The sequence below is a fragment of the Pseudopipra pipra genome, chromosome 1 (genome assembly GCF_036250125.1).
Source record: "Pseudopipra pipra isolate bDixPip1 chromosome 1, bDixPip1.hap1, whole genome shotgun sequence".
In the NCBI taxonomy this organism is placed as follows: domain Eukaryota; kingdom Metazoa; phylum Chordata; class Aves; order Passeriformes; family Pipridae; genus Pseudopipra; species Pseudopipra pipra.
In genome coordinates this window covers 23,382,252-23,406,941 of record NC_087549.1, presented here as the reverse complement: position 1 = coordinate 23,406,941, position 24,690 = coordinate 23,382,252, and the positions used below count along the sequence as shown (strand labels likewise).

At 41.2% G+C, this 24,690-nt stretch overlaps 1 long non-coding RNA gene across 1 annotated transcript; it reads left to right on the top strand.

Moving 5' to 3' along the window:
- The first annotated feature begins 1,404 nt into the window (after positions 1-1,404).
- On the top strand, positions 1,405-24,690 carry LOC135411095 (uncharacterized). The gene is made up of 3 exons (XR_010428986.1): positions 1,405-19,545; positions 20,044-20,145; positions 23,910-24,690. It is a non-coding gene; the product is annotated as an uncharacterized LOC135411095 (long non-coding RNA).

Genomic DNA, 24,690 nt, shown 5'->3' with positions numbered 1-24,690 from the left:
GCCAGGGGAGGTTTAGGTTAGATATTAGGAAGAAATTCTTTACAGAGAGGGTAATCAGGCATTGCAATGGGCTGCCCAGGGAAGTGGTGGATTCTCCATCCCTGGAGGTTTTTAAGATGAGACTGGATGTGGCACTTAGTGCCATGGTCTAGTAACCACAGTAGTAGTGGATCAGGGGTTGGACTTGATGATCTCAGAGGTCCCTTCCAACCCAGCTGATTCTATGATTCTATGATAGGAGCCATTTAGCAATTAGCAATAAAAAAAAGGTCATGTTGAAATAATATTATGAAACAGAAGAGAGGATTTCTGAAGAGCCAGTTATGCTGTGCCATTAGGTTGCTTTTCTCTCTCAAACATATCTTAATTTTAATGGGGCAAAGCCTGGATAGGTAAGTAGTGGATGTGCTCTGAAGCAAACTTGGCTGAAACCATTGATTTACATCTCAGTATCACAACCAGTAACCTTGGCCTAATGCTTGACTTGAAAGAAAGGCCTCCATGCAATGAAGCAGAATATGGCCAAACACCTCATGACTGGTGTTGTGTGAGTTGCAAGGGGACTGATCTCCTATTGCTACAGTTTATTTTATGCTAAGCCAGTATCTTTCCTGAAAAAATGATGGAATTTTGCTGTGCTCTGAGAAGGTGCATCAACCCTTGAGTAGCTGATCCTGACCCTTTCATGCCACCTGAGTGCTTCAGAAACTATGTACTTTGGTTGCAGATGTCCATCAGGTAAAGACTTCCCAAGTGAGTGGAAATTGTCAACTCACAGAGAAGTCATGGAGCCTCCTCCAGCCTCACACAGGCAGGACACATGGTGGAGCCTACCTGGACATCCCAGCCCTCCTAGGCTGCTAGAGTCACTGCTCCACAGGAAAACGCACAGTTCAGGCACAGTCAGATTCACTGTCACAGAATGCCTCCCATGGGCTTTTTCATACAGAGAGAATCCCCAACCAGAGAAGTTTTACTTCTCCACTCACACTGTCATTGATCTTACTGTTAGAGAAGAAACATTTTGAGGCAAGAATTCCTGCTTCTTTGAATCATACAGCCCTAAGGACTGATGTTACTTCTGAAAAATTAACTTTTCCCCCCTTCTTTATATTTTCTATATTTATTGTCTCTCTAGTCTATATTCCTGTGTCCCTACATAGTTTCAATTAGGGCAGTTACTCCATAAATAGTTTAAGACTAGTGGTGTCCATGTGCAAAACTGAAAGTTGAACTCCCACTTCTGTCTTTGGAAATAATCTGTAAGACCTGTGTAAGTCATCATTTGAAGAGGAGTCACTTTCCATTACCTTTTGGAAGGTAATCCACTGCTGCTTACCTGGTCATCTCACAAAATGTTTTGGCTTCTCAGTATATTTGAAAGAATGTCTCATTGTGGAGGAAAGCATAAGCTGAGCTCCTGTGGTGAGCTCCTGTGGTCAGCATGTGCAGAGGGGCTGGATGTTTGCTGTATCCGGTGCTACCAGCTCTCCTTCTCCAGTCTGTCATGTCATGTCTCCTCTCCATGTTGGTGAGGACCTGTAGGGATTGGGAGGGAGGGAACCTTGCTGCTTGCTGAGGGTGAGCTTGCTGCTTGTGGGCAAGTTGCTGAGGGATGGGGGTGGAAAAGCTTCTTCTCACTTAGACTATCAGCAAAATGCATTCTTCCTCTGGATCTGTACTCCCTGAGATGATCAGGATGTTGTGAAAGACGTCATAGAGACACAAACTGTCTCTATTATAGGTGACAAAAACCCCCAAACTAATTCCTACTGAAGTCACCCTTTTCTGCCAAAGTGACCTATTCCTCGCCCCCTCATGTAGAAGGTGAAACCAATTTGTTGTGTCTTATGCAGGGCTAGAATATTTGATTGTTCTGCAGCTTCTCTGCATTCTTCTCTTTCACCCACTCTTCAGAGGAGTGTGAGAATCCAGATAGGTTAAAGCTGACACCTGCCACTGTCCTCAAATCTTGCTGTGTATCCTTGCTCTGATTCTGAATATCAGTGCTGGCTTGGCTAAGGCTGAAGTGCTGATCCTAGTATTTCTTTGGACTCTACTCAGAGGTTTCCTATAGCATGTTGCTGATTTTCATGGTTTTTTGGATCTGAGTATGTAGCAAGTGAAAAGAGGAAAGCTATCCTCATGGTAGTAGGCTGGTAGCACCTTCATGGTGCCATGTGTGAGCATGGGGTATGCAGAGGGATCTCACGCTAGATCTTGTAGGACAAGAATGGGTGGGAGTGAATTTCACTCCAGGTCCTCAAAAGGGACCTCTTCATGACACCAGAAAGCTGTCATACCTGTGAATTCAGTTTTACACCCAAGCACATGGTTCAGCATCAAAGACAGAAAAGTGGATAGAACTGGCTTTACAAAATTCAGTGCTGTTGTTATATAATTTGTGAACTCTAAGTTGAAGAGTTTGTGACTGAAGAGGTGCTGTAGGCAGGGTTCAGTTGTGTAAACATAGGTACTTGCTGCTGCTTTCCAGGGTCTGTAGTATCCTGCTTAGCCTCTGACCGTAAGTCTTATCTGCCAGCTGTGATTTCAAATCTTGGGCACTTGAGGATACCTCAGAGAGTGCCAGGCATGTATGTTCAGGTGAGGCGAGGTGTGAACACTAACACCCTGGAACAAAAGGACAAAAAGATGAGGAGGTTTAGTGCTCCTCTGGGTACCATCACAGCCACTTGAAGTAGATGAATTATCTTGGCATAACCTGCAGCTTCTGGAGACATCATACTGCCTGGAGCCTCCTACTGTTACCACTAGGGTCTTGCATTCAAACAACAGATAAATGCAAAGCCTCACCCCAAGAAATCCCTCTTTCTTCTTGGGAAGAAATCCCTCCTTCTCCTTTCTCCACCCCCAATCCCACCTCGCTGTGCAGCACTGGCTGTGCACCAAGTCCAAGCAATAAGCGATTTGGTCAAAGGCACAGTGTTTACAGGCTCTCAGGAGGCTCAGAGAAAAAAATCTGTGTATTAATTAATGTATAGACAGCACAATATCTTCAAGGATTTCTTGCAGCCTTCTCTTAGTGCTTGGGTTTAATATTTCTCCATACAGCAGTCTCCATATATCCTCTGTAGCATGGTGGAATCAGTGCCTTGGAGAATTTTTTTTCATTCTAGCTGCCAGACAGCTATAGACCAATTAATCTACAAGTATGCACATTTGGGGATGATATTCTCCAGTGACTCAGCAATGTAACAGATGGCAAAATATTTCATATTTATTTCCATTCCATTTCTATATTGGAAATGAATCCAGACATTTTATTTTTTTGACAGTCAGACAACATCTGTTGAGAACACTGTCAGCTGAATTACAACCTCGCTGGCAGGTAGTTGGGTAGACAGCATGAATTACTTTCAGCTATTCTGTAAGTGTCTTTCTCTACTACATTATTTTCATTATAATTGCTGGATTTATGGATGCTGACTGGCTTTACATTGTATCTCTGAGAATTTAAGTTTAGTCATATAAAGATTTGATGCATTAAGATGCTGTGCATTAAGTTGCGATATCAGTGGATTTATTCATACTCATTCCTTAGCCAAGACCAATTAAAGGAAGGGATATTTTGAAGGGAACCGGCCAAGGGCTTGGAGGAGATGCACTTCACTGCCATGGAAGGAACTCAAGTGTGGGAGTGACTTGGAGGATTTAGTCCCAGGAGCTGGTGTAATCCAGACATATCACAGTCTGAGATATCCGAGCTGAGCAAGAAGCTGCCAAGTGCTCTCTCTCCTGGTGCAAGCAGCATACTAGACTTCTGGCAGTTCCCAAACAAACCTTTCCCTGGGGAAACAGGTGTGGAAGCTGTGGCCTTCCATGTTGAGAGGATGAGGAGCCTGAACACTGGAGGAAGCCTGTTCTGGGAGAAGGGATTTGGTATTTTTCTGCTAAGATAGAAGCTCCCCGAGTATCAGAATTAGCAGTTTCATCAGGTTTGTTGCCTAGGTTTGTTAGCTCAATGCAGTAAGCTCTGTTCCTGCCCGCTGCCAGTCTACCCTACAACAGCATAGTCAGTTCTGCCTCTGGTCCTATTCTCTCTTCACAGTACTCTAAGCTTTCTTACGGTTTTTTCTTTTGCTGCTAAGCAAGACACTGTGATGATCAGAGACACATATGTATTAATTTTCTAGAGAACACATGGCTGTGGACTGGCCAGCTGCTGCCAAACAGATTGAACAACAGCTGAGTTCTCCTTGCGTTTCCATCACGCATTTCAGATTTTCAGCAAATATGTGTGAGTGTCCTCTAAGAAGTCTACTGTCTGCCAAATGCAATTAGGGTAAACTGATGGACAGATAGAACAGACAGGGGAAGCACAGTTGTGGAAAACTAGGTTAAGAATCACAGTAAACAAGTGAGTAATGAGGGAAATATTTGCAAAACATTAGTTTAATTGCTTGGGTTCTGTGCTATCCTTTAACTGACTTTATTCGATTTCTTTTCTTTAGGACAGGAATTAGATATTCTCTGTTTATTTGGTACTTAACATACTTTGATCACAGCATATGTATGAAGTCATACCCATGACATCCACTCAACCATACATAAATGTGCATGTATTTATACATAGGTGCACAAAGGTATACAAACCCAAGGGTGATCACTGCTGTTAGTTATTAAAATGTTTTTGAAGTTTTTTAAAAGTTTGAAATTTTTTAAAAGTTTAAAGTTTTTTAAACAGGATTGCTCTATCAAACTGGATAAAAGTAGAGCATACAACTAGATAAAGTAGAAAACACAGGTTTAGGCAAAGAAATATGCAGTTGCCCTAGTGCCTGTCTGTGGGTACCAGTCTGGAAGCCTGGCAGGTGACAGATTGTATGTGACAATAGCATGATGAGTTGCTGAGCCTCAGGTGAGGCTTGGTGAGTGCCCCTGTCTGTTCATGTACCATGGGACAAGCAAAAGATAGCATGGCATACTGGTGGTTTATTTTGTGGCATGAAACTAAGCCACATGCATTTGTCAGGAGTTGAGCTTGCTAATGGAGATGACTTGTAGGTCTCCTCCCCTCCCCTCTCCTCTCCTCCCACTCCTTCTCTTTTTTTTTTTTTTTTTTTTTTGGCGTCAAAGGATGGCTTGAGTTTTATTACTGTCTTATGAATCACATTGAAGTCTGATGTTGACAATCTGGCAGATTTCTTCTTTTAATTAATCTGTCTTGAGCTTTAATAACTAGCAAGGTGTTATTTATGTTGAAAGCGTTTCAGAAACAAGGGATAATTTTTGGTCTTAAATTTTATTCTAATTGAGCTATAGTTAGAGTTCTTCACAAGTACTTCTTTTTGCTGTTGTTTATTAGGTTATGAAGGTTTTAAGACAAATGATGATTTTCCTTTTAACCAGGAAACATAGCACTGTTTAAATTTTGCAAAACAGGGAAGACTGATCAAGTTCAGAAATTTGCATCATCACCCAACACCTGCTGAAATGGTCTGTGGGTGAATCACTTGTTGATCCAAAATCACCTGGGGCAAAATTTTCCTTCAAAGTTAATCCACATATCTTAGGGTGCAGAACCACATCATGTCTTTAATAAATTAGCAATTTCTTGTCTGAAAGTTTTGGAGAACTACCTCCAAGATAACGGAAGCATAAAAAATAGCCTTCATGACACGTTTGTCAGCCCCATTACAGTGGGCAGGCACGGAGTCCCAGACCTGGTACAGGGACTATGAGGTGGCTGCTAAATGGACTCAGTTCCATATACACTGTGTCTACAGGTGCAAATTGAAGTAGGAATGTTACATTTTCCATCTCTAGTAAAAAAGATGGAAAATAAAATAATTCAATATAAAAAACCAGTTAAAAGGCTGTTCTGCTTCCTCTGGAAATAGGGAGGGGAAAACTATTAGGAGCCAGGAGTATTTGGTAGCTGGAAAGAATGGTGGTGCAGTTAATGAAACAACCCTACAAGACTGAAAGAGAAAAACATGCACGGAAAAGCTGCAGAGCATGAAATCCAAACTCCATCAGTCATGTAGTCTGTTTAAACCAATGTCTTGTCTTCCACAGGAAATCAGTAGAGCTGGAGGACTTAGCGCTACCTAGATAGTGTCAACAAAAGTAGCAATGAAAAATAGTGTGGATCAAGGGGTGACACGTATAGATCTTGTAGCTAGGGTTTAGGGAGTTGCTGCAAAAAAGTATGTCCTTTTAATTACCCTTCTCACATCCCTTAGATAAAAACAACACGGAAGAGTAATCTCAAGAGGAATATAGTTGTCTCAAAATGTGAAAGATATTAAACAATTCTTCTTCCCATTGAGACTGTAAAAAGTCTTCTCACTGTAAAGTTTCTGTACCATCTCCTGTTTCTGTACTTTTGTGAAGAAAGCAGAGGCAAACAGAAGTTTGGGAATCGTATGGGAAAGGGCTTCTTTTGTCTGTGAATCTTTCTGACCAAGGGAAGCTTTCTGAGCCAGGAAGAATGTAAAATATTCCCTTGTTTGAGCTTGACCTTCATTGTGCCTTTCCCTGACCACTTGTAGGAAGACACTGATTTTGTCATATCAGAACATGGCTGGAATACAGTGATTTTACCAGAAGGTAACCAAAATAAAAACACTCTGAGGATGATGTGTCTGCACTCTATAGATAATTACCTTATCTTTTTCTTTATTTTCCTTCCCATATTGCTATGGAGAGAGAGAAATTCAGTCTGTGAGTGAGTGTACCACACACAAGTTAGGTGTGAGGCAATGCAAAGCAAAGGCTTTCCAGGCATCACCAGTGTGGGATTTCTCAGATAAGAAGCCAAAATGTAAACAGAAACAGTTTCACTTACATTCTTCCAAAACCACTTTAACATAGTACATTGTGTGCAATGTAAATTAGTAATGTTGTGATTTGGAGCAAAACCCCAATAAGAAGAGTGGCTGAGCATGGATAAGGTGGAAGCTGATGAAGCACTGAGGAAGCTTAAAAAGTTTCTTTTGTCTTGTTGCTGGAAGTCTGGGGAGTCACATTTGTCATCTGTACTTCAGGGTTTTTATATTGTTATTCTGTTTTATTTGATCTTACAACAAATTAATGCATCCTGTTGAGTGGAGCAGTCTGGGATCTTGTCTCTTACTGCCTGACCAGTTCAAATTACCACTGACCTGTCTGATACTCCTTCTGTAAGCAATTACAGCAGTACAAAGCAGATGCAAAGCTCTGAATCTCCGCATCTTCCTGCATGAGAGTGAGGTGAACTCAAGGTTTTTAAGAAAGATCCTCTCCGCTTCAGCTTCCCCCACAGGCTTCAGCTGACTTTGCGCTTCGGTTGGAGGAAGAAATAGGATATGTGCTGCCTGACTGACAGCGTGGAAACAACCCTGACCTTGCCAACACTTGTACCTGAGCCAGCCTGTGTGCATGTGAGCCATCCTTTGGAAATTGCTGAAATCTTTTATTTGTTCAGAGCAGATACATGTTTGAAGGTCTGAGCCAAAACGGCAACCTCAGGTGTTGGTCACATAGCGCAGTACAAGATGTGTCATGGGAAGATGAAGCTATCATTTTTGGTGGCATGCTCAATGAGAAGCACACCTCAAAAGACAGAACTGAGGGCTTCTGGAGCAATTTTTAATAGAGAGCCTGATCCTGCATGCTTGCCTTGCCCAGCTCCCTGTGTCATGGAGATAAGGCAAGTGGAGAGGAAGAGAAACAAAGTGAGAGCAAACTTCTGAACTGACCCACAGCTGAGTGGGGCTTCATGCAGTCCTACCATCCTCGTTGCTGCAGTTATCTGCCCCCAGAAATTTAAGAGGCAAGGCTGTGGTTCTGTTTTCTTGCTTCATCTGGGAGAGAATGGTAGGCATGTGAAAAGGCAGCAGCTGATCCAGAAGATCCTCTGAAAGCTGTCTGATGCTGTTCTCCCATGGGACTGGTGACCGCACCGTGCTCAACACACATGATATGGTTGGTGTGGGTCTGTAAGAGCCAAGGTCTGTAGGGGATGTGGTCTCTGAGGTCCCTTAATTACCTCTTGCTCACCTCCAGTGTGATGATATCTCTGTAACACAGGCAGACAGAACTGCCTGAAGTGTGGGGACACAAATTAGTCTGAGGTAACAACTTACACAAGTTGAGCTCCTTGCATTAAGCAAAGAAGCTTTAAATTGCACAGAACTCACATTAGAGGGTGTTGTCTGCCTCAAGTTTCAGAAAGACATACCTATTGAAGTGGTTTTTAACACTTTACATATTGAAATAATCACCATATGTCCTTCAAAATCCTGTTTCTGTGCCCGAGCTAATATTTCTAAGTTATTTGGGATTAAGGCTGCTGCTAATGTTTGAAAGTCAGTATGTGTAGATTAGAATTAGAAATGCATGAAAGGTGGAGATGCTTAGAATTTCCCTTTCTTTTCCACCTCAAATGTTCAGGTATTGTTTCACTATAATTATTTTTCCTCAATTATTTATTGCACCTAACTACAGAGAATCAAGTTGCAGACAAAGTTAGTTTTCTTTTAAAGAATGTATTTGCATTTGTTCTGTGGTTTTTTTTCACCACAGCTTGAGATATCCTTCTCTTACAAGGTGATGTAAGACTTCTTTCATGATGTTTTGGTGTATTGTTGTGAAAGGAATTATCATGTTGCAAATTCAATAACTTGCCTTCAGGATCAGTTAGCAAGAAATCATAGATCATAAAGGAGCAAAACCTTGTTAGACTTAATATCCTCAATAACAAAGCAGGAAGGATAAGAAAAGTTCTAAAAATTTCAGAGATTATGTTTTTAATCAACCTTTAAAATTTTGATCTAATTGAAACATGAATTTCAGATGATTATCCTGCTTTCTGTAACACAGAATGTTTGTTCATAAGGTGAAAATCCACTGCGTGCCAAGATTCAGGTTAGAAAATATTTTTATGGCTATCTAATAAACTCTGAAAAGAGAGGTTTATAATGGAAATGCTGACTGACTCCTTACTCTAACAAGACTGGCGGATGCTGCTGTAATGTACTGTGTAATTTATAGGAGTCACCTGCTAAGCCATCTGGGACAGAAAGTTTCCCAACTTCTGAAATGCTGGTAACTTGATTAGCCTTATGAACTTCATTTTACAATGATATCAAATGCAGCCTATGCCAGCCCATTGTATTCTTGGGCTGTCGTTTCATATTTATCCAAGAAAGTTGAAAAGAGCCTTTTCAATTACCCCAATATGAGTAGTGGTGGTGGTTAGAAGGGTGATGCTGGTGCTTTGATTTATTGTTTATAGGTGTCATATGGAATGAGTTCTGGGGTAAAATAAAAGTTTCTGGTGTTACTATTCAGCTAGGGAAAGTGTTGGGTTTTTTAAAAGAGACTTGGGGCTTTTAAAAATTGGCTGCACTATATTAGTGCACTGGGCCTTCCACAGACTGGAAAAGTGAACAGAAAGAGAGGTTGATGGAGAAAGAAGGATGATGGACAATAGTGGGAGGTCATTTATAGGCATCAGTTAGAAAAGCTCTACCTGTCAGTTTATGGGAATAGCAATGTCTTTTGGAATAGTAAACACTTTGATTTTCCTTAGAAACCAGTGAGCAGTGAGAAGCAACTTTAGTTCATCGCTGGTTTATTATTTTTTTCTCCAACTGTTTTTTGTCATCTATGATAATTTTCCTGGGTTCTTTATTCAGTTTCATAGTACTTTAAGTGAAGAGGTGTTTGTCAGCAATACTTTTGACTCAGCTGCTTTGCTAAAAGAGACATCCATTTTTGCAGATAATGTGATGAAGCTAAAACAGTGAACTTCAGGTGATCATTAAAGATATTTTGCATGGAAATTAGAGCAATATTAGCCTTTTCTGCACATTGCAATTGTAGTACTTAACATTTTGCACTCCTGTTGAAGTGTCCATGAATGTAACTTGACATTTTCACCCCAATTGTTGCAAGGTGTTGCTCAATACTCTTAAACAGATGCTAAAATCCAGTGAACATTCAGCTAGCAGTAGTCTTCAGACAGCCTGACAGACAAGCTCTGGCCTTGTAGTAGAGCCAGATGTTTCTGGGCAGCCAGTTGGATACTGTGGAGCCGACTCCTATGGGAATGATGAGCATCCTAAACCCCAGTGCTTTCCACACCATATGTAAGAGGCATGTTGCCCAGCTTTGTCCTCCCTGAATACATGTAGGGGGGATGACACATTTATGAAAAATAAATCTGAATGATAATTCCAGGGAAAGGAAAACACTCTATTCCACAGTCAGTTCTCTAGCCTCAGGAAGCAGGTGAAGAACCAACTAAAACATCCAAACCAAATAGCAATCCCATTGCTTAATGTGCTACTGGCAAGTGCTCAAAAATTATGGTTATAGGGGTGCAATGAGATTATACATATACTGGCAGAAGCTCATATTCCCTGGTACCTGCTTTTCATCTTAATATTTAGGTTTTTATATATCTTTCAGAACTCTAGACATTCTATCAAGGTAATAGTAGCATTACTTTGACTGCTGCTTGAAAATATTTGAGAATTTGGGAGTCATAGTGGACATGCAGCTGAGGATTAGCTTTCAGTGCAATTTTATCAAAAAGGAAGTTAGTGCATATCAGTATAGGGAGATGATTTCCTCTCTCCATATGTTATTTATCGGGCTGAAAAATTGCACTCTTGTGCTGAAATGCAAAATGGAGAGATGGGCCATTAATATGTGAAGATGTAAAAAGCTTAACCTAAATACTTCTCTGACTATTTAATAACTTAGGTCTTTCATTCAGTGAAAATGCATAGCATTAAGGATTTTGACCTCAAGAACAAAGGCAGAACAAAACCCTGGATGCAGTTTAGCATTGAACAGATAGAGCAGAGAAATGAAACAAATATTTAAGTGATGCTAGAAAAATAACTGAGCTACCAAGGAAACCACTACCAAGGGAAACACTGCATCTCCTGAAAACTTCATACTAAGACTTATTGGAGAATGCATAGTAAGCCAAAAAATTGTGGGACTCCCTACAAAGGTAGGTGAGTGGAATTATATGGTCAGTGTTGTACTTACTGGTCTTTAGGATTAGGAGCTGAAAAGAAGATGAGTTTGAAAGGGAGCTGCAGGGTAGGCTTAAAAGAAGGCAGGGCACAGGCAGCAACTGATGGTGATCCTAGCTATTTTTTTCCTATTTCTATCTCTGTCCTTTCGGTGACTGCATTCAAGGATGGCAAAAGACTACGTACCATTACGTAACCACATGAGTGAAAAGAATTTTCCTCAAAAGCACTTAGGACACTAAGCAGATGGCAGCAACCTAATCCAATCCAAAGAAGGAAGAAATGAAATCATTCAGGCAGTTACATTCACTGGGGAAACACTCTGATTCCCTCAGATCTAATGGAAAAAGAAAATAAAACTTTACTGAAACTGCCACGTATGTGTAATTTTGTTACAGCAGAGCAGTCAGTTGTCTCTTGTTTTCTTAAATTGCTATTATTGAAAAATTTGCTTTATTTTTTGTTTTTGATTACCTTTTAAAGCTTTCTTAGCAGTTTCTTGTCATTGTTCATATTAATTGAACTGATACTGAACACAGAAATGCTGTAGTTTTTAGCTATGTTAGGTCAAATGAATTGCAAACTCTGTGTACTTGCTTTGCTGATGTGTTTTTCCACAAGAGTCAATAGAAACCATGGCTGAGCGCTTGCATCTGCCCACAAAGAAGGACTAGGAAATGCACTTCACCCAAGCTTCCTCAACATAATATCAGGGAAAATAGTTGGAAGGAGGAAAGCAGTGGGGAAGGGCTAATTCAATCCACAACTGCATGACAGTCAGGTCCTTCACAGTCTTTTGGCCTGGTTTGGACCTGCAGTAAGTCTATGATAGTAGGTGAGCACCTTTGGAAACATCTCTTTCCCTTTCCTTCCTTCTAAAGTATGACCTCCCTCATATTGTCTCAGAAGATGCATTTTTTCATCCCAGCCAAAGAAGCTTCCACAATGTCTCTAACAGTTTTAAATGTACCCAAAATGCCCACCTTTAAGCTTCTAGGGAAATTATGGACAAACATGTATTTGCTGAGCTGTATTACACACCTGTTATCCTCACTACTGTCCACAGTGACAGGTGCTCCCACTGATGAGATATCTGGAGATACAAAGCAAAATACGCAATAAGAGTGTGATTACTGCTAATAGTTTGCTCTCTGAAAATAATTTTCCCCTTAAAATTAATACTGTTTTAATTAACCATTCAGTTAATGGTAAGGCACAATTTTAAACTCAATTAACTTTCCAGGGCACACATAGTTACTGTCAGGGCACAGGTATGGCAGGGCAGGATGCTACAGCCAGGCCTCATCCTGCCACCCCATCCAGGAGCAGGGCAGCCCCAGGCATTGGGGGAAAGAGCATGTGGGGAGGTCCCAGGAGAATTGAGTGTTCTTTTTATTTTGTAAATTAATTAAAAGAAAGGAGGTACAGCTAGGAACAATTACTGAACAGTTTTTGCAAAAAATGTGTTTTTCACAATGCAGTACTTTTCTTCCTGTTCCTCACTGAGGAGAACTGGGATTTATTTATTGTGCTGGATAAAAATATTGAACTAATAGTAGGCAATTTTGTATGACTTCATATTATCATAAATGAATTCATTTTCAAATCAGATTCAATCAAACCTCAGTTTATAATAATAAAATCCAGATTTGCATGTCACTAGGGATATGTTCTACCAAAAATCACAGACTTCAGGAGGTAATTAAAGTATATTCTGTGTACAGTATGTGATTTTAAAATTTTCCTTCTGTACCATATAATCAATGCTCAGAGAAGGCGTGGGGTTTGGGTGGAACTGGTTGAATAATATTATTTAAAAAAAAAAAAGACTTCATTGTAGGTTTTGGCTCAGTCCTCAGAAGGGTTGTTTTATAAACTACATGGCATCCCAGGAGTAACCCTGGGAACATGGCACTCAAGAATACCTCAGAAAAATGTGACTCCGTGTACTTCTATGCTGCACAGCTGGTTGATCGTCACCTGCTGTGACCTTTCTCAAATGTACCAGAGCACACTTGCATTCTGTGCTTACAGGGACGTGTCCTATGGTCTGTGCTGCTTACACACTTCAAATCACTTCACAGCCTAGCAAATGATGTGTCTTTGCTGTGCCATGGTCTCAACTTCCCATTGGCATCTTGGGTGCAATATGTACCTTTAAATCCACTTTTACTGTTGTGTGCCTTTGGGAAACAGGGCATGCCTTATGTTTTATTCCCTTGGGAAGGTAGGGGAGATGCCACAGTCACCCTGGAGATCCCCTGCACAGGGGATGAGGCAGGCAGAGCCCAGATGGTGAGCAAAGGGGTGGGAATGGGATGGTTAGAGATTGGCCTTGCATCCCAGCAGTGAGGGGAGGGGTGGAACTGCCCATGAGAGAGCTGTCTTGGGGTGATTTCTTCACTTAGGGTTCATTTAGCCTTGGTTCTCTAACCTGATGCATCTAGAAAGTGTTTTGTTCCCTCCTAAAATACATATCTAGTGCCAGTGAGATGAATTTCCATCTGGTGATGGTCTCCTCCTTCCACTCCAAGCCCAGAAAAATAGGTGGAACCAAGCAACCAACTCACTGACTTAAAATCAGAGGAGATGGAGTCCCATTTGCTGAAACTGATGTAGAGCCTCAGACAGGGCAGCGTGCCCAGGGACAGAGGTATCCTTGCTGTTAAAAACCTGTGGTTTATTTAGTCTCCAGTTTTCTTCTTTTGTCTTGCATGCATTAGGTTTTCCTATATTGTTGCCAAATTAAAGTCTTCAAGAATTTTTTTTCTAGATGGGCTCTGCAGTGCTGTCAAGGCTGAAATTCTTGAGTGTCCTTATCCTCCAAGTGCTGTCATGGGCTTCCTGAGGGGCTTTACCTGCAATTCCCACGGGATGGCCCAGGGCAGCCCAACCTATCCCTGATCCCCTTCTGATCACTGAAGGTCTCCCAAAAAGAGGATCCCTTTGCAAAAGGAGCTTGTACCTTGAGATGTACCTGCACAGAGCCAACCCATGCCCAGCAGCACCTAGATGTCCCCTGGCACCTTGGGATAACCTTGTGCTCATCTTCTGCCACTTTTCAATTACTTTAAAGTAGGACTGTCTTTAGGTGTTTCAGCCAATGTGTAAATTACCAGTTAGTTCTGTCCTAGAGATTAGAAAATGCTGCCAGCAACTAGGTTTTCCTATCAATCTACAGGCCATCTACAGATTACCACCATAAAATACGATTTTCAAGAATTGTTCTCCTGTAATTTGGAAGTGTTTATCAAACATTTCAACATTTTCTGTGTCACTTTTTCACATTTTTTAATTAAGAAAAGAATCCGCAGGACAAGATATAGAATTTCCTGTTAAGAAAATTGGAATAAAATATTTGGTTTTGGGTCTCGGTAATCTCTACAGTTTCAGTGTCTCTAGGGATCTCTGGTTTCATCCTCCCCAGCAGTCCACACTCCCAAACTCACTGTATCTCCTGTAAAGAGCAGAGGTCAGTCTATGTCTTGGCTGTCTTATTCTGCACTCTACTATTAGCAGAGATGCTGCTTGCTGATTTTCTGTTGACATTCTGAGTTTGTCCTGTCAATTTGCTTGGCTTTGCAATGAACATTTTAACATTTTAGCAAATTAAATCCTCATTGCCTGACACTTATTTATTTTCTATTTGTTGCTTTCTTGCCTTTCCTATCTGCTGTTTTTCATAGTTGAACAAGTATAAATAATTACCACATTAAAAAAATCAGATATCTCCTATTGAATGTTATTGAGGCTGAAAGGAGACTGCATCAATCAAATTGGTTTTTGCAACTGTTTTCTCAGTTCTGTTCTGTGAAACTTTCTAACAGACTTGAGAAGCATGGATAAGACTAGCCACAGCTTTTTTTTTGGAAAAAGAAGTATCTCCCCATCTCCCTCAGATTTTTCCCTGAGGTTCTATCTATTTAGTGCTGAGCTTTGTCAGACCATTTGATGCTTCTAACACACAATAGCAGTTACATTATATTAAATGATTCAGAGATACATTTTGAAGTAATTAAATGCAGAGCAGTGACGCAGAAAATTAGTGAAATTTAGTGTAAAATTATGATAACCACCATACTGAGTCTTGAGTGCAGCAGAAGATGCAATGGTAGTGGAAAAAAAAGAAAGATTATGTATTAAGTCACAGTCTTGAAAGTCAAAAGACCAATGTTCAGTCCTAGTGTGACCTTGAGCAACTAACTTCTGTTCCTCCTCTTGCAAACAGGGACGACTGTCTGCTACAAAGAAGGAAATGTACCAATTATTATAAATTACTTCTAGATGCTGTGATATAAAATGCACTGGCACCAGAGTCAGCAGGATTTTCTTTCCTAGAAAACTCTAGGAAAAATGAGTATTTACATAGTTCATTTAGTTTGGAAAGCATCCTTGAGGATGTTTTCAGTGGTAAAGTCAGATGCTCCTTAGCTTTTGGCAGAACTTCACAATCCTTGACTCTATCCACATCCTGAGCAATTCTGTTTATTCTGTGTTTCATATGAAGAACTGTTCATCCTACGTTCTCTCCATACCCCTTGCTATGACTGGGGGTAATGATGAGCAGGATGGAGGACAAAGCTTTTGTTGTGAACCAAGGCATAAAGCACAGCCTTGGCTGAGGGTGCTGATGGAGCAGGACTTATGAGACAATGCCCTCTGTGAATTGTCCTCTTGGTCGTGCGCCACAACCTGCCTGCTCCCCCTCACCACCTCTGGCCTCGATGAAGTGGATGGGGTTGGGAGAGCTCGTTGCAGGGATGCAACAGAGAAAAGGGATTGAAATCATGTTGTGTCAAAACTGTGTTTTCAGTGTGCACTATTGTGTGCATCCGGTGCAGGCATATGCTCAGGGACAGAACTTTGAATACAGTCAGGAGTCAGCTCTGGGCTGGTCTTCAGAGGAGCCCCAGGAGAGCAGTATAGATAACCATATATACAGGTCCACAGCCATTGTCTGCAAGGCTGGGCATTCCCTGGGCTTTTCCTGCTGTCTCTTATCTGGTGAATTGGCCATGAGCTCCTTGGAGGAAGGACTACTGCTTAGTTCTGTGTTTGTGTAACGCCTCCTGCATTGAGGTTCTGGCCCTTGCTGGTTTTTATACCATTATTGTAATGCAGGTGAAAATTACACACATCACTTCAATCTTGTTTCCACCAAGGCTTTTGAGCCCTCAGGTTACTCCAGAGGGTTTATGTATGTGTAATTCCTAGAGCAGAAGGCTTTGAATGATATAGGGTTAAAGACAATCTGTTGATGCCTGATGGAAAAGATAGGCTAAATCATATTTCATTTGCATGCTGTTACCAAGCATAAATATTTCAATAATTTTCATTGACCTTTTTTTAAGTTCCTAGATTAAAAAAATAGATTTGGGGGGGTTAGTGACAAAAGAGTTATATTAGATGTGTCCTGGGTAAAAGGCAAATTCCATTCTTGTATGCCCAGGCTAGACTCTGGACACAGCAGAAAGAGGATAGCAAACAAGTCTGCAAAGAAGCTAATGTTATAGATGACTTGGGACAAAATTTTGGGAAGTTCTTGTTTCTTCCAGACCTAAGAAGCAGAATCTTCTGAGATGTGGTAGGGGCCAAGAACAACAGAAAAAACTCTGATAGCCTGGCTTGGCTGTAGGAGTTGCAGAGGAGCCAGGTTAGGTATTTGCTGCACCATCTTCAGGGTAAGTCAGTTACTGGGACAAGAGGTACACTGGAAAGCAGGGGAAAGAGGGAAAAGCTGTGGTGAGAAGAACAAGGTGTTGGTGATGCATCACCTGCAGATGACCAATTTTTGTATAGTCCAGGCCAAACCAAGATGATTCCTGCTTTGAGCAAGACGTTTGTAAGAAAGTGGCGGTGAATAGGTGGAAAGGAATCCTTATTGAGATGGCCTGGTCATCTTGATTTGTCCGTTCACCATCAGTAACATTTTCTGTTCTAGTCTAATGAAGAGTGTTTGGGAAATGCATGAGGTATCCAGGAACCAGTTAATTTTGGTTTGTTTCCTGGAGCAGAAGTATCACTAAGCTATGTAGTCACTGTTGACATGGGAGAACCTCAACCTTGCCAAGGCCACCTGACTATGAGATTGAGTGCAATTTTGGGCCTTTGTGTCCAACAAATCCCTCCTCTTCCATCCAAAGAGCCCCCCACATGCAGGGTACATGCTATAGCCTTACAGATGGCTCCATACTGGCACCGATGGCCCTACTTGGCCACTAACAGCAAAACAGAGCTAGAGAGAGGGCAGGCAAGAAGACAAAGAGCCAGTGAAAGAGAAGTGCAATGGGCTGGAAAGACAATGACAATGGGAATGGGAGAAGAGGCTGTAAATGCTCAAAAAGATGCAGAATTATAGTAAACAGTTTAAATATCATAAAGCTATTCTGGCAGAAGTGGGAAGAAAAACTTAAAAGTAAGTAAAGGAAGGTTAGAAAGAAAGATCATGAGTCATAAGAAAGCAGAAGAAAGGCCAATTAGGTTAAAGCCAGAGACTGAGGAAAGAAGGCATGTTGGGTGTGAGAAGGAAGAAACTCTTGAATGGCTGGCAGTGGGTCGAGGAGGAGAAGCACACAGGAAGCCCATGAATGACCAGAGCAGGGCGGTGATATGGGCTGCTGATGGGAAGGGCGAGAAGGTGCGGCTGTGGGAACTCTGCACCAGGGTTGTCTATTGCAGGCCCCTTCCCCTGGCAAGATTCAGTGGGAGCCTGATACCGCTGGTCAGTGAGGGCACTTGGGATTTAGCTCTTTAAGTCATAACATGCTGATGTAACACAGCTGTCAAATTGTGTAATTTACATTTATATAACCCCTGTTATTCCAATCTGGACTAAGAAAAGATTGCACTGTGCTAAAATCTTTCCTAGTTGAAACATGATGAAATATTACCTCACTAACACTGCATGTACTAATTAAAGTACACTAATTAAGTATCTGAGAGCCCAAAGATTAAGCTTGCATGGATTACCCACTGTAATCTGGGGGGAGGGCAGTAGGCATGCATACAAAATATTCAATCTAGAGTTCCCAATGGGAACATTTCCTTCTCCCTCTTTCAAGTTTCTCTTCACCACTTCTTTGAAGCTGCATTAAGATATGTCTACCCAATTACAAATTTAACACAAATGCCACATATGCTCTGTAAAATCCTGTCTAGAAATCACCATATCATTTTTGCTTGGATGTTTTTTGTTTGGGACTGTTTCCTGATTTGTTCCCTAAGCAAGAGCACATGGGAAAATAATGCAGCATTAGATTACAAACTGCCATGGTGCAAGGGCAGCTGGAGTTTTGGGCAGCCTTTGAGTGTCTGCAGCTTTGGGTCTACAACATCCTCAGCACAGGAAGGCACAAGAGCTCAGTGATGCACAATGTTAAGTGACGTGGTCATGGCTGTACAACCCTTTCCAGGACTGTATTTACCTTATTATTATCTGCATGTAATTTTCTGTTTGTCTTGTTCCAGTGTATAGAGACCCCATTAAAGAATTTGGAGTTCCTTGTTGCTGCATGCAGTACCAACTTCTAGAGGAAACACAGTCTCTAAAGCATCTGCTGCAGAAGCCTTACAATTTGCATGATTTATGTGGCAGAGAGGAGTAATTTATTTACTCCTTTCTGGTTCTTTGCTCCCTGCTACCCACTTGTGAAATGTTTATCTGAGCTTCTCTCTGCTAGCTAGTACTTCTCTAGTTGAATTATTTGAACGTTGAAAACAAATCCTTTCTTTCACTGGTGGATTTCCAGTAGTGTTTCTCACATGTCTTTCCTTAATTATTTCTCTTCATAAGAGGGACTGAGACATTCTCACTGGGAAATCTTTATGAATTTGTTGGAAGACAATGTTCTGGCCCCTTTTCACCTAAAATTGCCATGATTTGATCATGACATGGGGGGGCCTGGAAGCTTTAAGCCACGATTCCCACCTCTCAGCAACAGCCCAGCTGGAGGGTTTTTCAGGGGAAAGTTGGGCCATAAGCTAGCAGAGGTAATTGAACCTGACTGCCACATAGTAGGTGGAACTTAGTCTGCCAGGTGCCAAATAGAAGGGAAGAGGGTGCTTCTCATACCTTATTACCTGCCTTTTGTGAGTGATTCACTGTGTTGCCTATACCCTCATTTATGTAAATTGTTTCTAGTTGCTGAGTGCTTCTGTCTTTCCCTTATGTGCAAAATGCAAACATACAGAATAATGTCATGTATTAACAAAGTCACCAGCACAAGCAGAACCAAGGCCCTTCATTTCACTCTGGGTTTTTTTTGTACCTGAAATGCTCTTTCCTCTGTACATAATATATGTAAATGCCTTGAGCAGGTTATGTGTCCAGTCTGTCTCTCTTAGCTCTGGTTTGCATTGTTTCCACCTCTGTGACCAACTCAGACAGTTCTCAAGGGTCAAAGACCATATCTCAAGTGCCACCTGGAAAGTGCTGAAGTTACCTGCTCTTGAGAAGAGGATGACTCCATCATAGTATACTGTCATGTTTCCCATGAAACCCCAGCTCGATGCCATGATGCTTCCCTGAAGGCTGATGTCTCACCCCCAGGCAAGTCATGCACAGATAGAAGTAAGTACTTGTGATGAAACAGCTTGCTAAATGGGATGGGGAAACTCATGTGGATGGAAATGGACTTTCGCCTTCTCTAATAGGAAGTCCAGCACAGTGGAGGTCACTCTATGTGTGATTAATTTTGTTCTTTTGTATTATGATAGAGTGTGTTTTCTTTGCTCCACTTCTTTTGGTCTGTTTGATTTCCCATTAATTTTAAAGTCCCCATTGTAAGCTTGAAGTAAATTGTGCCCTTCAGTGTTTGCTGAATTGGGGACCTTTCAGGTCTGAGCCTTATTATGGAGCTGAAACAGATGCTAAATGGTAAAATGCAGATATTGTCTCAGTCTCTCTGAGTTTTGCATTATCATGATGTGAAAATGATATTATTATAATATCATTATTATGATATTAGCATAAAACAGCCTTATGCAAAGGGATGAATTTGTTATTGTACTTATCCTCTGCTTCTCAACACAGGAAATTGTTTTTCAGAAGGAAGCTTCCCACAGAAGATTGCATTTGATGGATTTACTCCAGAAATTTGGCCAAGATAAATTTTGAAAGTGAAGTCATAATTTACACATGAAATTTCAGGTACAAGATCTTTTTTCAAGCTCCATTGCTGTTTAAAAGTTAAGTAAAGGTTTCTGCTTGATTAATTTAACTTTGATGATTGACTTTTGGGCTGAACACTGAGGAAAATGAGAGAGAATGTCTTACTGTGACATATATGTTTATTTAAAAAAAACCCCAAAAAAATACACTCAAAATTTAGGGCTAAACCCAAAACCAACAAGACACCTCAGATAAGTCTGGAGAAAGATTTTGATTCCATTATCCTGTTGGAGTGCATCATTCCATGTATGGGATAAGCTAGTTGAACAGCCTGCATATCCTGCAGGTTTCCTGAGAAATCAAGGAAAAATATAGAGAGAGCAATTTGCTGCTAGGAGGAATGGCACTAGAGAGCCCTTAGTATCAGGTCTTTATTTGTGAGAGGAAATCCAGATAAAGGGGATGAAGTTCTGGTGCAGCAGCATGTGAGGTCTGCTTGGATGACCTTGGTACAGCTCCCTGCTGTCCTCCAGACCCCTTCCACAAGGCAGGGTGAAGGAGGTCAGTGGAAGGCAAGTAATGGTGCATCCCTTGATGTCTGCAGCTCTCACACTACCAGCCCACCTCAGAAGCAAGGCATCAAGAGCAGTGTTGCCTCTGCATTACCACCAGTTTTCCACTGTACAGTGTAGTGGTCTCCCTGCTCAGTACATTGGCTACTGTCAATCCCTTTCCAAAGGACTCAACTCCTTTATAATATTTTTGAGATCTGTAGACCCTCAGGTCAAACTCCAAATGGATGGAAGAGTTGCAGCACCTAGAAGGACTCCAGGATACAATCCTCAGCCAAGTGAGGAGTCTTTTCCTTCTTGCTGTTGTGCTTTGGCCTCTTTCTAGGGTAATGCCTATATTCCAAGAATAAGTGGGCTGGTACATAATACTCATGAATTATTAAGGGCAAATATGGCTGTGTCGATTAGAAAAACTTCTCTAGTGAGTGTCTGTTAAGATGGGGAGGTGAGCTGTATACCTGACTCCCAGTTTCCTTATACTGCTTCAGGTAAGCCTGTGTACATGGGAGGTGGGACTGCTGAGCTACAAGTGCATGAACTCACTTCGCCCTGGGAATGGGCTGCAATCCCCACCAGTCTGTCCTCCTGCTCTTTAGGGCAAGGAACAAGTGAAGTGCATGTTGCCTGATTTCAGCTTCACTTCTTCCACCTATTTGAGCTAATCTTTGAAAGTGCTTAGTTTTCCTGGTGTCACACCTTCTGAGTACCGATTGGCTAAAGAGAAAAATGACAGGCAAATATGCTCCACATAATTTATGGGAAAGTAATACAGAAGTAACAAAAGCCACTTTTTTTCCTGTGGTTTTTGTTACCATAAAATGGGACTGGATGGGAATCCAGTACACTTAGTAAAGAGTACACTTTAGTAATTCCCAGATACTAATGAGAAACAATCCAGCAGCTTGTGGTACTTAAGATTTCAGGAAAAGCAACAAATGACTTTAACTTCTTCTCATCCACATCAACAAGACCACAAACCACTGATCTCCTAAAAAATGGTGCATCCAGAAAACCTACTAGATGGTTTTATGAAGGACTCATTGTTTTTCAAAACAAAATGAATGTGGAAAGGACAATTTTTGGCAAATAATTACATCTGTAATGGAAAACATACTGGCTCATTAAACTACCCTCTTAATCTTCCTCACTTATTTATCAGCTTTTGATGGAGTAGAGTCTGGGATTTATATTCTGTCCAGTGTCTCACAGAACTCTTGTCCAGTAAAAAAGGTCATCTGTAAATCTCACATAGGCAAGCGTAACATTTTCCTACCATAACATCATCTTTTAAAAAAGGAAAAAAAAGGACACAGCATTAAAAGTTAAAAGCTGCTGTAAAGCTAAGAAAATACATTTGTTCAGCTGAGCCCACATTAAGCTTGATTTGCTTCATTTGGAAACAGCTGAAACTGGGTAATCTTGAGCTTGTAGTGAGAAATATCAATTTAACATGTAGTTGGTGTGCTAAGGGCTGCCCTGTTCTAATTAAAAATCCACTGTGTTTTTATGGTGGTATTCTGGAGGATGTCTTGATTTGCTGATGAATGCTGACAGGACTATTAAAGCTGTGAAACAACATCACTTGAACATGGCACGAAATGAAAGAAAAAGCACTGCCATGCTGCTCTTGGGTGTTATTATCCTGATTAAAATTGGAGCCAAAGTGAAAATCATCCCTGGGCAATGCATTTATTTATTTATTTATTTATTTATTTATTTATTCTTTTAAATGGCTTCATGGTATTGGTAGCTGGATGTTTCCTGACAGGAACCCATAAGGCAATGTGGTTTAGTGAAGGAACATTTCTTATTAATCCCTCTTGCTTGCATCTAGAAGCACAGATGAAGAATAAGTGAGGGTGCTGTGTGACAGTATGAATATGCAATACCAGGAGTTGGACAGGACCCTGACTGTTAATGTTTCCTGACACTCTTGTTTATCGAAAATCCTTTTCTCAGCACAGTTTTGAGAGGCGTGTCAGCAGGCCTTTGAAATTCAATGGGAAAAGAGTCACCCATATAGAACATAGCCTTTCATTTATTCACTTAAATTGCCTGTGACAAGCTGAAAATACCTATTTTACCTTTTTTTGTCATGTAGTCAAAAGTCTAGGAGTCATTCAAATGCTGACTTGATCTACAAGCTAGGCAGCCAAGCCAGAGCTTTACCAGCTTGAGGTTTTGGGGGCAAATCAAACATCTCTTAGGTCCTTCTGTGTGAGATGTGGGAACAGGCAGATTAGAAATAAAGTAAACTCCCTTGCATAAGGTCCAAACAATGCTTTTATTTTTTATGCATGATTATAGGGTGATTTTAATTAACCTTTCTCCTGTCCTCAACCAGCACATGAACAGAATGCATCACAGGGTTGAGCATGGCCAGAGAACTGGGCATGCCTGGGGAGCTGGAGGCAAAGAAGGATGCTGACTGGAGATGGGGCTGGCACCACGAGTGGATGGTGCCTTCAGCCCTGAGGGGAGGGGGCCTCCTCCAAGCCTTGTAAGGAATGGGTCAACTAGGTTCACCTGATGACCAATGTAGAAGTGGGAACAAATAAGCACTCATTTTCCGTCCAATCAAAATATCAATAAAATTAACTGAGGCACAAAGGGATGGGAGGAAAAAGACTATTTATTGGTCTGTACACCAGCACTCCTAACCTCATAATAAATGTTTGCATTGCTGTCACTGGATGCTACCCACAGAACGAACTTACGTGCCTGGAATGCAAAGGGCCCCGAATGTAACATATTTAGGAATAGTCAAGAGGGGAGGGGGAATGACAGGCCACATAAAATGTGCTGTTATCTTTCTTTGAGTCACGGGGCATCCTCTCCCTCCCCCTCTTCTCCTCTCCTGTTTCCCCTCCCCCTTGCCCCCCTACCAAGTTTGCACTCTGTTTTTAGAGGAGTTGTGGTTGGAGAATGTGATGGCAGGAGAAAACTTTGGTTGCTTTTGGTTTGCTTTTCAGTTGCTTTGGTCCCAGCAACTGAAGAGTTTCCCTGGAGTGTGCAAGCCTATGGTGGTACAGCATGGAATGCCCTTCTGTCAGGTACTGGCACCAGACAGAAGGTTGCCCCTGTAGACAGGAACTCCTGTCTGGCATAGCTGCTTGGGACTGGGTTCAGTGTTTCAGCGCAGTGGAGAAGGTATGGACAGGCACTGGCTCTATCCATAATGTCTCCTGATACTTTGAGAAAAGAGTTTGTGTGTGTTGCTTGTTATTGTAGATACCTGTGTAGAAGGGTGTAGAAGATGGGCATACAGCATCCATCATGCATACTCATCTCTTTGAAGGAGCTGCTGAAGCCTGGAGATGACATAGAATCTGGCTCTGCGAGGTATTATGTCAAGTAGCTGCACATGGGAAAAGGTCTGGTAACATCTCATGCATTTCTTTGTTCCTGCATGGTTCACATGAGGTCATGAAAATTACAGCAAATGCTTTTCTGTGAAAAAACGAGATGCTTGTAATTAGCATTCAACAGAATTCATAAAATCACTGTAGTAGGGTTTTCTAATGCCTCCCTATACTGTGTGCTGGAATGAAAAAACCCCTAGATGCTGGAAGTTTCAATTTGAATGACATGCTGAGTCTCCCATTCTGTCAACAGTAAAATATTCTAGACTTTTCCAGACACTGAATTTTAAACAATTTAGCAGAACCGAACAGTATAACAGATTTAATCATAGTGGATAGAGAGGAAATAACCACAGAACTATATGCCAAAATTAGACCACAAGAAGGTTATAACCAGATTACTATATGGAGATAGAATAAACTCTAGAACACGTAAGAAATAGGAAGTCCAAAAGCCTGATAATAGAAATAAAAAACATAAATCAGTAATTGGAGTTGAGGAATAAATTGAGCCAAAACCAGTAGGAAAGATACTTGGAAGCTTAGGAAAAAAATAGTATTGGCCACTGAGATGAGAAATGGAAGAAGTGTCAATTATAATGGAGAAAAACAGAAGTGTTAGGCAAATATAGCAACCACCCTAGTAGCAA